The sequence below is a fragment of the Tachypleus tridentatus genome, chromosome 11, assembly GCF_004210375.1.
Source record: "Tachypleus tridentatus isolate NWPU-2018 chromosome 11, ASM421037v1, whole genome shotgun sequence".
Lineage (NCBI taxonomy): Eukaryota > Metazoa > Arthropoda > Merostomata > Xiphosura > Limulidae > Tachypleus > Tachypleus tridentatus.
Genome location: NC_134835.1, coordinates 27126166 through 27142544, shown reverse-complemented (window position 1 = coordinate 27142544; position 16379 = coordinate 27126166). Strand labels below are relative to the sequence as shown.

The following is a 16379-nucleotide window of genomic DNA, read 5'->3' as shown; positions in this document are numbered from 1 at the left end:
TTAGAACAACGACCTGAAAAGGCCTTCTTACAAAAACGTCGTGTCCTTTTCCTTCAACCAGCATTTGCAGTACATTAATGTTTTCAAACGTACTATGTTTTTCTACCTAAAGTTCCACTGTACTTTCTGATGTACATATTTTTTCCAAGTTTTCCCGTTGAAGCCTCGCGTTAATATTTGTTGATTTGTTTGACGTGTTCTACGTTTAGTAAATTCATTCGGTATAACCACGCACGAAACGGCTTCGTTACTTTCTTGGTTTTTGTTACTAAAAAACGAAACGTTTTCAATACGTTTAATCTCTTCAGATTAACTTAAGCCATTGTATATTTGTATAATAATTGTGGTTACAGTTTCGTTAATGTGTTATATTTTAACATAATGTCACTTTAGTTATGATTAAAGACAATTACTATTTGGTACATTGAACTCCAACTGAGGTTTTACATTAAACCAATAGTTCAGTAGAATTATCCGGTTTCTATATGTATGTATATATATATAAAATGTAAACCACATACACGTGAAACAACTTAATAGCATTAACTGGTTTAAATAATATATGTATATAAACCACGTATTTGTTAAGTGTTAAACAACTTAGAAACGTTATCTGACTTGTATAATATACGTATATAATCCACGTACCTGTGAAATAACTTAGAAACTTTATCAGGATTTTATAATAAAATGTAAACTACGCATCTATATATAAACAAAGAGAGAGAGCTAAGGTTGATTAAAACATCATAAAATCTGAGCTAATGTTGGTATTTTTGTATTAATAATAACATGCAAGCACTACATAAACCACCTAAGCTAGAACAATAAATCTCAAATTACCATTTGTTTATGTTCCACAGCCTTCCTCCCTGCATTTTTATTCCCCGTTCTGTGACTTGTTTAGCCTGAAAAAGGAAAGAAATCTGAGAAAGGTTGAAAGCGTTATTATTTTTATGTTCTTTTATGACAAAAAGAAACAGTTATGTATACAGCTTAAGAATTATCATAAATTTATAACGAGAACTCTTTTACTGAGGAAACAGGGGGTTCAAAGTTACCAAAGTAATGCACTCAGACATCAGAAATGCGAGATGTTGAAAACAATTCACTAATTTGTTATCATATGACGTTCCTTATCTCTCTTTCTCTCTCACTTATCTTGATAGTTCTCCAGTAAAAGCACCTTAATGTTGTCTCTGCAGGGTCTTTGATAACATAAGTGAATCCAATTTTAGCAGCTTTTTGTTTTCCATGTGGAATTTAAATTACGGTTGTTTCGTGACTGTTCCTCAGTTACTTGTATTTTTTTCTGTCATCTGTCATTGTTAAATTTTGCCAAGTGTTGAAGTGAATTATAGGAATAATCAGAAATAGCATACAAAAGACGTAGAGTCGTGAGATAATATACTAATTTTGCTGGACTTTGAGTTTAAAGTTAATAATACAGGCCATAACACACGAGGTATATTTAACAACAGTTTGTTGTCAACTGTTGCAGAAATGACTGGGAGGGGGGGTGAAGTATCTGGTAAATTACAAGTGTTCCAGGGTAGGTAGTCGTGACTCTAAGCTAATCTTGAATAAGCCCCAACGCGCTCCAGTCAAACAAGAGCTTACATGATGGAGTTTATCTCGCGACACGACGCGACAAGATGGCGGATGATGTTCTTTCGTAAGAAACGAAATTTGAAACAAAGATGCATTTTACTTTACGATTTCAGGTCAGCTATATAGATAGTTTTACACCGAACTGTTAATCAGAATGAACTTGGCTTCCTCCATCACTTATCTAAGGTGAGTTTAAAGGATTTGTTTGGGAACAAACGTTATTATTAGATGTGTCCACAACTGTGTCCCTCCATCTTTCCACATAGTAACAGTGTTAACGTTTTGCCTTCCAAGTAAAATTCCTTCTTCTAGCTCATGGTTTTTTCTTTTTACAGTAATTTAAGATATATTATGAGAAATACTGGCTATTTGAACAACAACGAACAAAGATTAAGTCTCACTTATATATATATATTTATATATACGCATATAAAGTATATATTTATGCAAACAAAATTTAAATAAATACCTATAGTTATATTACAGAGCAAATTTCACAACCGCTCTGTGATAAGTAAATTTCTTCTTCTTACCTTCGAAGCGTTATGACTGTCGTATTATAAATTATGAATTATTCAGTGCCTAAGCTAGTTTGTTTGTTTTTCATAAACCTTATATCTTTCACTCATACATCGCAATTTGAGGTTAATCAGATTCAAATAACAGTCTCAGTTCCTTATTTCGTTATTTCAGTACTTGCGCTAACTTGTTCATGTATGTGTTAAGTGTATATATACATATATTGTTTTTAACCTTGCCCTAACTCTTTATACACCAATACGCATACCGACAACCAGTTCGAATTTTCTTATTAGAAGTACAGACTTTCCTTCCTTGTTATTTCTTTTTGTTTTCCTACAAAATCTAGACACGTATGTAATGAATTCTAGATTTCAACCAAAGACTTTAGCTGACCGTGGTGAAACCGTTCTAAATTCAACACTGACCTCCAACGCTACTATTAAAATGTAATTAATATTATTTTAAAATAGCACGATCGAACATGCATTAGATTGCTGCGCACGTCAAAAGTTCCACTCGGTGTCTATGTTTTATTTATATTTCTTCAAAATGGTTGCTGGGTGTACTTTGTAGGCTTATTTCTAGTGAATAAATACGTTTAAATTTAATCTACGACGAGCTGGCTGAATGAAGTGTCAATCATTAGCGTTTCCCTTCATATACGAATCCTTTCACATTAATTTAGAATACCAGAATTGTTGTCCATTCTATATCAAATGTACGACACGGCGCAAATCTAAAATTCGAATATAAGAGTCGTAACTACGCAAACCTGCTTGTTTTGAGAGAATGTTTGATCAAAAACATAAACAAGTGAGGCCTAACGGACAGATTCTGTATTATGGTAGCTGCACCTATACAAACCAAGCGAGTGATACGCATGCAAAGCATTCAGAATATGACAAACGTATATCCACTACTCTACATTGACGCATTCAGGCTTTTAATGAATTTTTACACAGTTAATATTTATAAGATCCCCGAAATAAAACAGATTAATGTGTGATTATATATGCATGTAGTAAATATAATACATATCGTGTTTCGTAGAGCACGAATTGTATCGTGACTTTGGAATCCGTGCGGCGTAGGCCTGAAATATACAATTTCCTTTTGGTAATTGAATAAAAACGAATTTTTATAGACTCTCAAACTATAATACCTTATCAACTATTTCAAACATTAATTCAGCAAAAATGAGAAGTTATTATAAGCATACTATTGATACACATGTATATTCACACATATTTATTAATCTAAATCGCTGTGATTCCAACCAATGGGCGTATTTAAATTTTGTGTCGACTCCAAGTTCGTCTAAACCGAAACATTCTTGCGTTGTCGTGATTTCTTTTCTTTCTTAGCTTTCTATTTAAGTAAAATTTATGTTGATAAGTTTACTTTCAACACTAAAAAATTCATAATAGACAAAGTGCGGACAGCCAATTGTGTAGCTTTGTACCGAGACAACAGTATTCCACCTATTACTTATTTCGAAAAATAAGTGTTATTTTTAAATTACCATTTACATATATCATTTCCGTTTTTTTTAAAATAGCATGATTCTAATATTATTCCATAAAGTAAATTTTTAACCAACGTTTAGTTTAAAAAATAAAACATTCGTGTTATTGAAAAAAAAAATCAGGCTCTACAAATTCCAGTGCGTATTATTTCCACGCCCTATGCACGAGATGTCACATTCAGATCTCGTTCTCTGTCTGCAATTTTTCAACTTGTAAGTTTATAGGAACGTCATGTGTGGAAAGAATCAGTGAAATGTTGGTCCCCAGATTAAGCGTTAGATTTCTCTAAACCATTACCTTCCGATAACAATCAACATAATCAGATCAAGAATACATTCTATATTTATAGAATGTGAAAAGCGGTGATGTTTACCGAACATGAAAGTTTACGTGATATGCGTTTGATTATGAAGTGCACATGAATGATGTACGACATCCATCTTCTTTGTAAAGATCTATATTTATATAATCGAATTCAGACGTGGAGTTTAGAAAACTAAAATGGACTAAATTGAGTTTTGAAAGTACTAACATTATTTTAGAATGTAATAAACTTATATTTATACAAGCATTACGTCTAAACTTATATATTAACGGGATCAGTCTATCCAGCTGGAATATTAATCTAATTCAGCGATAATAAAGTGTTCGTAGGTGTGCGTTACGATCTTATTGTATGCAACTGAGCGTTTATTCACTTTTCGTGTTTTAAAATCTCAAACTAGTGTCTTATACATAATTCACATGATCATGAGGAACACGTGACATGTTCATGATAGTAAAAACACGCGTAGCGACAACGAAACAGTGGTACACTACCGTAAAAACACACGATAAAACCTTAATGTTTTCGATAGGTGGATCTGTCGTCTTTGTGGGCAAACCGGTCGTCAGCGTCAAAGTTTAGTTAGTTTTGTTTATATAACTGTGAATATTATTCAACAAAACATGGCATACTGTAAAAAAACAGTGCACTGTTTTCTTATTCTTAGAAACTATTACATCTTGTGAAATGTAAGTTTTGCATGTGAAGAGTTCAAGGGTGTTAAACAAAAGATCTCACCTGACATAAATCTTTCTCCAAGAAAGAAAATGTGCAAACATTTTAAATCTGTTTCTTACTAAAATGTGTTTAAGCCTAAGAGCTACGTGCGTTTGTCTCTATTAAAGTATGTTCAGTGTGTTAACGCTTCAAGTTTAAATCGTGACGTAGAGTAATTACACAGGATACTGAAACTTAAATCTATTTGTAAAATAAAACCTCGCTTTAATAATACTAAAAAGTTGCACTGTTTCATGGGTAAGTAGCACTGCTTCATGGGTAAGTGTGTATGCATACCATTTATTACTAGAGGTACATATATTTGGCATTCTAAATAATGTATAATACATGTTCTTTTGAAGGTAAATATGTGTAGAAACAAAACTAAAATTCTCTCTCTGTTTAACTATACTTACAGCTGATTATGCTAGTTGTTTAACTATACTTACAGCTGATTATGCTAGTTGTTTAACTATACTTACAGCTGATTATGCTAGTTGTGTAACTATACTTACAGCTGATTATGCTAGTTGTTTAACTATACTTACAGCTGATTATGATAGTTGTGTAACTATACTTACAGCTGATTATGCTAGTTGTGTAACTATACTTACAGCTGATTATGCTAGCTGTTTAACTATACTTACGGCTCATTATGCTAGTTGTTTAACTATACTTACAGCTGATTATGCTAGTTGTGTAACTATACTTACGGCTGATTATGATAGTTGTTTAACTATTCTTACAGCTGATTATGCTAGTTGTTTAACTATACTTACGGCTGATTATGCTAGTTGTGTAACTATACTTACGGCTGATTATGCTAGTTGTGTAACTATACTTACAGCTGATTATGCTAGTTGTGTAACTATACTTACAGCTGATTATGCTAGTTGTTTAACTATACTTACAGCTCATTATGCTAGTTGTGTAACTAGACTTACAGCTGATTATGATAGTTGTTTAACTATACTTACAGCTGATTATGCTAGTTGTTTAACTATACTTACAGCTGATTATGCTAGTTGTGTAACTATACTTACAGCTGATTATGCTAGTTGTGTAACTATACTTACAGCTGATTATGATAGTTGTTTAACTATACTTACGGCTGATTATGCTAGTTGTGTAACTATACTTACAGCTGATTATGCTAGTTGTGTAACTATACTTACAGCTGAATATGATAGTTGTTTAACTATACTTACAGCTGATTATGCTAGTTGTTTAACTATACTTACGGCTGATTATGCTAGTTGTGTAACTATACTTACGGCTGATTATGCTAGTTGTGTAACTATACTTACAGCTGATTATGATAGTTGTTTAACTATACTTACGGCTGATTATGCTAGTTGTGTAACTATACTTACGGCTGATTATGCTAGTTGTGTAACTATACTTACAGCTGATTATGATAGTTGTTTAACTATACTTACGGCTGATTATGCTAGTTGTGTAACTATACTTACGGCTGATTATGCTAGTTGTGTAACTATACTTACGGCTGATTATGTTAGTTGTGTAACTATACTTACGGCTGATTATGCTAGTTGTGTAACTATACTTACGGCTGATTATGATAGTTGTTTAACTATACTTACGGCTGATTATGCTAGTTGTGTAACTATACTTACGGCTGATTATGCTAGTTGTTTAACTATTCTTACAGCTGATTATGCTAGTTGTTTAACTATACTTACAGCTGATTATGCTAGTCGTGTTAAAATTTTGTAATTCATAAAAGGAATGGAAGTTACTGTAAAATAAAACTGAAAATAAATTATTAAGAGCAATCAGAATTTCCTGCAGTCTTTAAAAAACAACAAGTCTTTCAAGGAACGTTACATCTCAGAATACGAACATCTTTAGGGTACCCTAAATTTTAATACCGTAAATATTGATACCACAGCATATGAAAATCTTTAAGGTATCCTAAGTTTTACTTAATACCTTAAACACTGGTACCACATAATATGAAAATCTTTAAGGTATCCTAAGTTTTACTTAACACCGTAAATATTGATACCACAGCATATGAAAATCTTTAAGGTATCCTAAGTTTTACTTAATACCTTAAATACTGGTACCACATAATATGAAAATCCTTAAGGTATCCTATGTTTTACTTAATACCTTAAATACTGGTACCACATAATATGAAAATCCTTAATGTATCCTATGTTTTACTTAATACCTTAAATACTGGTACCACATAATATGAAAATCTTTAAGGTATCCTAAGTTTTACTTAATTCCGTAAATACTGATACCACATAATATGAAAATCTTTAAGGTATCCTAAGTTTTACTTAATACCGTAAATACTGATACCACATAATATGAAAATTTTGAAGGTATCCTAAGTTTTACTTAATACCGTAAATACTGATACCACATAATATGAAAATCTTTAAGGTATCCTAAGTTTTACTTAATACCGTAAATACTGATACCACATAATATGAAAATCTTTAAGGTATCCTAAGTTTTACTTAACACCGTAAATACTGATACCACATAATATGAAAATCTTTAAGGTATCCTAAGTTTTACTTAACACCGTAAATACTGATACCACATAATATGAAAATCTTTAAGGTATCCTAAGTTTTACTTAACACCGTAAATACTGATACCACATAATATGAAAATCTTTAAGGTATCCTAAGTTTTACTTAATACCGTAAATACTGATACCACATAATATGAAAATCTTTAAGGTATCCTAAGTTTTACTTAACACCGTAAATACTGATACCACATAATATGAAAATCTTTAAGGTATCCTAAGTTTTACTTAATACCGTAAATACTGATACCACATAATATGAAAATCTTTAAGCTATCCTAAGTTTTACTTAATACCGTAAATACTGATACCACATAATATGAAAATCTTTAAGGTATCCTAAGTTTTACTTAATACCGTAAATACTGATACCACATAATATGAAAATCTTTAAGGTGTCCTAAGTTTTACTTAATACCGTAAATACTGATACCACATAATATGAAAATCTTTAAGGTATCCTAAGTTTTACTTAATACCGTAAATACTGATACCACATAATATGAAAATCTTTAAGGTATCCTAAGTTTTACTTAATACCGTAAATACTGATACCACATAATATGAAAATCTTTAAGGTATCCTAAGTTTTACTTAATACCGTAAATACTGATACCACAGCATATGAAAATCTTTAAGGTATCCTAAGTTTTACTTAATACCGTAAATACTGATACCCCATAATATGAAAATCTTTAAGGTATCCTAAGTTTTACTTAATACCGTAAATGATGGTACTTTTTCTTTCAATTGTCTCCTTTTTTCCAGTTGACCAAAAATGAAATACAGTAAATAAATATTCATGTAACGGAAAGTAAGAAGACGAGACTGTTGAAAAACACTTACTTTAATACAAAGAAAGTTTCCAATGATGTAATAACATTTACTTATTATTCATAGATCAAACAATTAGTACAGAACGTTTACAACAAACCAAGAAGTGGTGGTCAACGTTTACAATACATTTTGTTTTTAAATGTGAGTCTATATTATTTCTATAGTATTTCACCTGGTTTATCACACTATTATTTTCTTTCGTATTTATTTGGAAAGTACTTCCTACTATATCTATAGGGTTCTAAGTCCGTTTTACTTCATCATATAATAACCTAAACTGATTTGTGAATAATTCTGTGACATTTCGTCAAATGCATTATTCTATATTATAAAGCTGACCTCTGGTGAAAAAATTGATCTTTAATCTATACATAATTTAAACTATAATTGTTTTACTTCTAAGGTTATTATTATTTATATATTGTACTTTCTCACAGTTTTTTAATATATATTTACATTAGCTATGCCTTAAAACATGTAATTTGTTGTATTGAATAAATACCAAAAATTACGCTACTATATTCAGGCTTGGCATTTACGCTTTTCTTTCGTACGTACACATTTTATGTACAGTGCTTTCAATAACGTAAATGATGAATTACTCAAAACAAAATCAGTTGTTTACAAACCAGCATACAGTGCTTTTTCACCACTGGGATAAATTTTAAAGCTTTAAGTATTAACTTCTTTAATTACTTATTTATAACTATCATTTTTCTTCGATAACCGACTGTCCCCCCGGTGTCTCAGCGGTATGTCTGCGGATTTACACGCTAAAATCTGGGTTTCGATACCCGTGATGAGCAGAGCACAGATAGCCACTTATGTAGCCTCGCGCTTAATTCAAAGCAACGATAACCGACTTTTGGACTAAGTTTAATAACAGAAATTTGGTTACGAAACAACAAATAAATTATTAAACTTACTGGTCGTTAAAAATGTTTCAACATTTACGTATTTTTCTTAAACACGTTAGAAAATCCTGATAACCGTGATGTCAGTTGTTTATCGTTGACAACTATTGGGAAGTTTAACCATTAAATGAAGAGTAATTTCAAAAGTATTTATCATGGTTAAGTGTTCAGTAAGGTTACTGAATAGTACATTCTAAGGTTATACACAAGGCTAACGTAAACTAAGTTTGATAGTGTATCGTTCGCATGCTTTGCTTACTGTTATTAAATATTAAAAAATTAAAATTTAGATTTGAAGGTACCGTCAATAGCTTTAAAAGGGAATTTCATTCAAGGTACGGTATTCAGGTACGGTTAACTTATTAAATACCTTCGCTTTTAGATGTTTACTTATTAAATGTATATTTCAGATGTTGTTTAATCATTAATTGTCTTATATTTCAGTTAGTTTAATTGTTAATTGTTCTATATTCTAGATATTGTTTAGTTAATAATTGTTTTATATTTCAGTTAGTTTAATTGTTAATTGTTCTATATTCTAGATATTGTTTAGTTAATAATTGTTTTATATTTCACATAGTTTAATTAAGTAAATTACGATTCAGATATTGTTCGATTATCAAAACTCCAACATTTCCAGTGTTGTTCAATAGTCGAGAATCTAACATTTCAAATATTGTTTAGTTATTGCGAGAGAGAGTCTAACATTCCAAATATTGTTTAATTATTGCGAGAGAGAGTCTAACATTTCAAATGTTGTTTAATTATTGCGAGAGAGAGTCTAACATTTCAAATATTGTTTAATTATTGCGAGAGAGAGTCTAACATTCCAAATATTGTTTAATTATTGCGAAAGAGAGTCTAACATTCCATATATTGTTTAATGATTGCGAGAGAGAGTCTAACATTCCAAATATTGTTTAATTATTGCGAGAGAAAGTCTAACATTCCAAATATTGTTTAAATAGTGAGTGATTTACCACAGAGTTTTCTTTCATATCAGTTTATGTAGTGTTTGAAATGATTAATTGATTCTTTAAAAACATATGACGCAAAGCTCACACAACAACTAATAATTAAATAACTACTATTCTATATGATATTGCGAGTTACAGCTGCATCCACTTCAAATACAGGCAACTCTTGAAGTTGAAAGTACGAGAATGTAATGGCAGGGCCGAACTTAACTATAGTAGAACATTCTACGTTGTGGAATGGTAGTTCATCTATATGAAACGGCTCCTCACAAAAATATATAAACATATATATTGTTGGTGTGTTATCATTTGTTATTTTCGTATCAATGGATTTCCATCGTGTAATAAGTGGTTGGTTTCATGACCGTTATTTATATATGTCCTATCCCGTCGTTAGTTTGATAACCATCAGAATCCAAGTAGCTTTTCTGCTTCGGTTGTCGACGCTAGCCTATCTCTTTACTATATCGTATAATCGTTGATACTGACAGTTAGAGCATATCATAGATTGACGTCATGAAGTTAAGATAAAAGCCACTTAAATTGCTAAATAAGTAGGAAATTAAAGGAGAAACAAAGCGATATTTTCGTCTAACTCGCACAAACACATTTATCTTACATGATGTCAAACATCAATAAAACTGGAAGGTAAATGTGAAAGTAAAAAAAAACAAAAAACATGCTATCTTGTTTAAAACAAACTAAGTGTATGTGTGTGTCCCTGTGAAAGGAATGAAAGATGACTTAAACAAGGCACAGCGTAAAAGAAAGAAGTCGACCACACACAGACTACAGAATCACGTGCACAGAGTAAGATGTATTTCTCAGCCGGGAATGAGATAATAAAATTACAAAAAAAAACTTAGACAATGTATTTGTTTAACAGGAGAGTTATGTATTGAAGTACTCGAAGAAAATACCGAAGCGTAGGGTTTACGAATAACGAATATCCTTATTTCTGATAAAAACTATATAAAATTACGTGGTCAGTTATCATTCATTGAGCCTAATGATAAAGTATAATATTGAAGAAACACTTTAGCTTGCATGACGTTCCAAATGAACTTAGAATTTAAATTTTGTGCATTTATCTCTTGATTTACGGTGGACTCAGCAGATAGCCTGATGTGGTTTTGCAATAAGAAAATCACACACACACACAAGCCAGAAGTGACTTAGTAATTAGGTTGTTTGGATGGTCACTGTGAGGATTCATGGTTCGCGACCCGTCATCACAGAAAAGTTCAGTATTATATTTAGTTTGATGTTTGACCAGTTGCCTTCCCACTCATCTATGTGATGTTGACTAGCTGCCTTCCATCTAATATATTTGATGTTTGACCAGCTGCCTTCCATCTAATTTATGTAATGTTGGCTAGCTGCCTTCCACCTAATCAATTTTATGTTTGACCAGCTGCCTTACATCTAATTTATGTGATGTTGACTAGCTGCCTTCCATCTAATATATTTGATGTTTGACCAGCTGCCTTCTATCTAATCTATGTAATGTTGACTAGCTGCCTTCCACCTAATCTATGTGATGTTGACTAGCTGCCTTCAACCTAATTTATGTGATGTTGACTAGCTGCCTTCCATCTAATATATTTGATGCTTGACCAGCTGCCTTTTATCTAATCTATGTAATGTTGACTAGCTGCCTTCCATCTAATATATTTCATGTTTGACCAGCTGCCTTCTATCTCATCTATGTGATGTTGACTAGCTGCCTTCCACCTTATCTATGTGATGTTGACTAGCTGCCTTCAACCTAATTTATGTGATGTTGACTAGCTGCCTTCCATCTAATTTATGTGATGTTGACTAGCTGCTTTCCATCTAATATATTTGATGTTTGACCAGCTGCCTTCTTTCTAATCTATGTGATGTTGACTAGCTGCCCTTCATCTATTCTTCAAGTTCAAAACTATAGATATCTTTGTATGATTAGTTTTTGTGTTAGTTCGCGAGAAAATTCTGAAACAAAACTGTATTACATATACTTGTGGATACAATTTTCTGTTGTTGTTGTTCAGCTTTTTGTAGTAAAAATATTTCATTTAAGTTACTAACTCACCTAATAGTTTTCAACATCACATGGATTTTGAAAACGTATAGGAATCACAATTACATATATTTGAGTTTGCTTGTAATGAAACACAAAGCTAAACAAAGGGTTTGGTTTCTTTTTTAATTTTGCGCAAAGCTACACGAGGGCTCTCTGCGCTAGCCATCCCTAATTTAGCGGTGTAAGACTAGATAAAGGCAGCTAGTCATCACCATTCACCGCCAACTATTGAGCTACTCTTTTACCAACGAATAGTGGGATTGACCTAACATTATAACGCCGTCACGGCTGAAAGGCCAAGCATGCTTGGCGTGACGGGGGTTTGAACCTGCAAACCCTCAGATTACGAGTCGAGTGCCTTAACCACCAGGCCAAAACATTACATATGAAAAGGTCATTAATATATAAACAGTATGCTTTATAGTAGTTCTTAGGACGTAAACATAAACCGTTCAAAATAGTAATAATAACGTGATATAATATCAATATAATGATATCAATATCAATAATAATAATAACGTGATATGATATCAATGTAATGATATCAATATCAATAATAATAATAACGTGATATAATATTAATGTAATGATATCAATATCAATAATAATAATAATAACGTGATATAATATTAATGTAATGATATCAATATCAATAATAATAATAACGTGATATAATATCAATGTAATGATATCAATATCAATAATAATAATAATAACGTGATATAATATCAATGTAATGATATCAATATCAATAATAATAATAATAACGTGATATAATATCAATGTAAGGATATTAATATCAATAATAATAATAATAACGTGATATAATATTAATATAATGATATCAATATCAATAATAATAATAACGTGATATAATATCAATATAATGATATCAATATCAATAATAATAATAATAACGTGATATAATATCAATGTAATGATATTAATATCAATAATAATAATAATAACGTGATATAATATCAATGTAATGATATTAATATCAACAATAATAATAATAACGTGATATAATATTAATATAATGATATCAATATCAATAATAATAATAACGTGATGTAATATTAATGTAATGATATCAATATCAATAATAATAATAACGTGATATGATATCAATGTAATGATATCAATATCAATAATAATAATAACGTGATATAATATCAATGTAATGATATTAATATCAATAATAATAATAACGTGATATAATATTAATATAATGATATCAATATCAATAATAATAATAACGTGATGTAATATTAATGTAATGATATCAATATCAATAATAATAATAACGTGATGTAATATTAATGTAATGATATCAATAATAATAATAATAACGTGATATGATATCAATGTAATGATATTAATATCAATAATAATAATAATAACGTGATATAATATTAATATAATGATATCAATATCAATAATAATAATAACGTGATGTAATATTAATGTAATGATATCAATATCAATAATAATAATAACGTGATATGATATCAATGTAATGATATCAATATCAATAATAATAATAACATGATGTAATATTAATGTAATGATATCAGTATCAATAATAATAATAACGTGATATGATATCAATGTAATGATATCAATATCAATAATAATAATAACATGATATAATATCAATGTAATGATATTAATATCAATAATAATAATAACGTGATATAATATTAATATAATGATATCAATATCAATAATAATAATAACGTGATATAATATTAATGTAATGATATTAATATCAATAATAATAATAACGTGATATAATATTAATATAATGATATCAATATCAATAATAATAATAACGTGATATAATATTAATGTAATGATATTAATATCAATAATAATAATAACGTGATATAATATTAATGTAATGATATTAATATCAATAATAATAATAACGTGATATAATATTAATGTAATGATATTAATATCAATAATAATAATAACGTGATATGATATCACTTTCCCAATAATATAAATAATTACAGCATGTTTAAAGTTATTTGATATTTAAAACAAGTACAATGTTCGAACTACTGCTTAGGTTAGTTTTACGGTGAGTTTTCTGTATCGTTTCTTGGCTATGAAAGATTTTTGCTCACAGAAAGGGAAACTGAAGGTCAACTCAGTAAACATAGTTTTTCGTTTGTTTTAAATTTCGTGCAAAGCTACACAAGGGCTATCCGCACCACAAAAGTAAAGAGAGTAAAGAAGTTGAAATAGAGTAGTGACGTCTGAATTACACATAAAATATGTTTGCTAGACTGTATTTCCATATAAAAACTTTAAACCAACTTTAAATCCTTCTTATGTATATTAAAAGTATATATATAAACATATGTGGTGCCTTTTAATGCTCTTAAGAGGCAGTAGCTTTAACTTTAACCTAACGTTACCAGAAGATAGGCTGTATTACCCTGTTAATAGATACTTTATTTATATGCGATATGAGGTAAACAGTAGATAATACACCAGCCTTTCTATCAGGAAGCGCCAGGATCGAAGCCAAAAAACATAACCTCTCTGTCAAGACGATCCAGAATCAAAACAAAAAAAAACACAGCCCTTCTAAAAACTTTCCTGTAGACACCAGCCGTAACGTAGGATATAAATTAGTTTGTAATTAGTAATTAAAAGCAATAACCAATAAATAAACTTCAGTAACCTCGTGCAAAATAATGTAAATGTATTTTGAAAATACAACATTTCGAGCCAAGGCCCTTCACCAGGTTCAATGATGACTAACAAAATTAAAGAGAAAGTTTTCGCGGACACAAAAAAAAATATATTATTTACGATAATGTAGATAATTTAGGTTCCCGATACTTTGGCGACGAGTAATACAATCTTTCACCTCTGAAACATTGTGTCTTAAGTTTACTCCTAACAGGAGAAGCGCCTTATTTTTTTAGGATTAGATAAAACCATTTCTTTTATTTAATGCACCCTTTTGACAGTTTGATTTCTAACTGCGATCTAAATTTTATGTCCACGCCTACTTCCCCTCGCTTCTTTAACCATTACTCTAGTGATTGTAAAAAATGTTTTTGTTTGTTGTTGTTTTTTATTTCGCGCAAAGCTGCACGAGGGCTATCTGCGTTAACCGTCCCTAATTTAGCAGTGTGAGACTAGAGGGAAGGCAGCTAGTCACCACAACCCACCGCCAACTCTTGGGCTACTCTTTTACCAACGAATAATGGGATTGACCGTCACATTATAACGTCACCATGGCTGAAAGGGCGAGCATATTTGGTGTGAGGGGGATTCGAACCCGCGACCCTCAGATTACGAGTCGAACGCCTTGTAAAAATGAAATTTTGATGTTTTCCCTTTACTTTGAAATATCCTGGTGTGTTTTTTATTGGCTCGCATTATTCATTTTATTAACTTGTTATGTATCATTTATCTAACTTTTACCGCATTGTTTGTCTCGTTTGTCTACATAACAATGTTTCTCCTGACAATTAATATACACGAGCTGCGCCGCTTTCAACGTGATATGAAGGATGATAGATTGCCCCTGAAGAAGAAAGGTCCACCTTTCGAAAGCACTTGGGTTATAAGGGTTTCTATCTCAGTTTTATCATGACTTTATGGACCTACGTGTTTTTAGCACATCATGAATGCGCACGAGATGTCATGTTTATGTTCCAGACCTTTATTCCGTTATCGAGCTTGTTTAGGCACTAGCCAGAAGAACAGCCCCAGTTAATACGTTTTTCATAAATAAATTTAAAGTGTGTTCAATCTGCTGTTCTTATCATTTCTTATGTAACTGTTTTTCTTTAAATATTAACTGAATGAAGTCGAGTTGTGTCTTTATATAAAAGTTGCATGTCTCAAGTAAGGCTAAACAGACAGAGCGAGGACTTGAACCCACTGTTTAATTGGTTAATTTACATGCTAGTAATGAAGGCATTCATTTTTATCTCTTTTCTCTGTTTTCATTCTTCATTCATAAATATAGTATCTTTGGTAAAAGTCGTTTTTTATTGTACCTGTTGTAGGTTTACATTAGTGCAATAACATTTAAATACACAGTTAATTAAACCTTGTCAATTAATGTCATTTTCTATTAGGTAGTTTAAAAAAAAAGAGCATGCTAAAGCCTACTGGTTAGGGTTGTTTGTTTTTTTTATAGTTTCGCACAAAGTTACACCAGCGCTATCTGCGCTAGCCCATCCCTAATTTAGCAGTGTAAGAGTAGAGGGAAGGCAGCTAGTCATCACCACCCACCGCCAACTCTTAGGTTAGTCTTTTACCAACGAATAGCGGGATTG

The 16379-nt window shown here is 30.8% G+C and overlaps 2 long non-coding RNA genes across 7 annotated transcripts in view; one reads left to right on the top strand and one right to left on the bottom strand.

The window, feature by feature from the left end:
• LOC143231811 (uncharacterized) overlaps positions 1 to 16379 on the top strand; it is a 184050-nt gene that overhangs the window by 141169 nt on the left and 26502 nt on the right. The gene's annotated exons all lie outside the window — the stretch shown is intronic.
• The window catches only part of LOC143231812 (uncharacterized), a 36177-nt gene that overhangs the window by 7333 nt on the left and 12465 nt on the right, over positions 1 to 16379 (bottom strand). For 2 of the 5 annotated variants that reach the window (XR_013017208.1, XR_013017209.1), the window contains one exon: positions 844 to 908. This is a non-coding gene — a long non-coding RNA (uncharacterized LOC143231812). Of the gene's footprint in view, positions 1 to 843; positions 909 to 1061; positions 1749 to 1828; positions 1893 to 2144; positions 2344 to 16379 lie in introns of those variants that run through there. The other 3 variants (XR_013017212.1, XR_013017211.1, XR_013017210.1) reach the window with 3 other exon arrangements.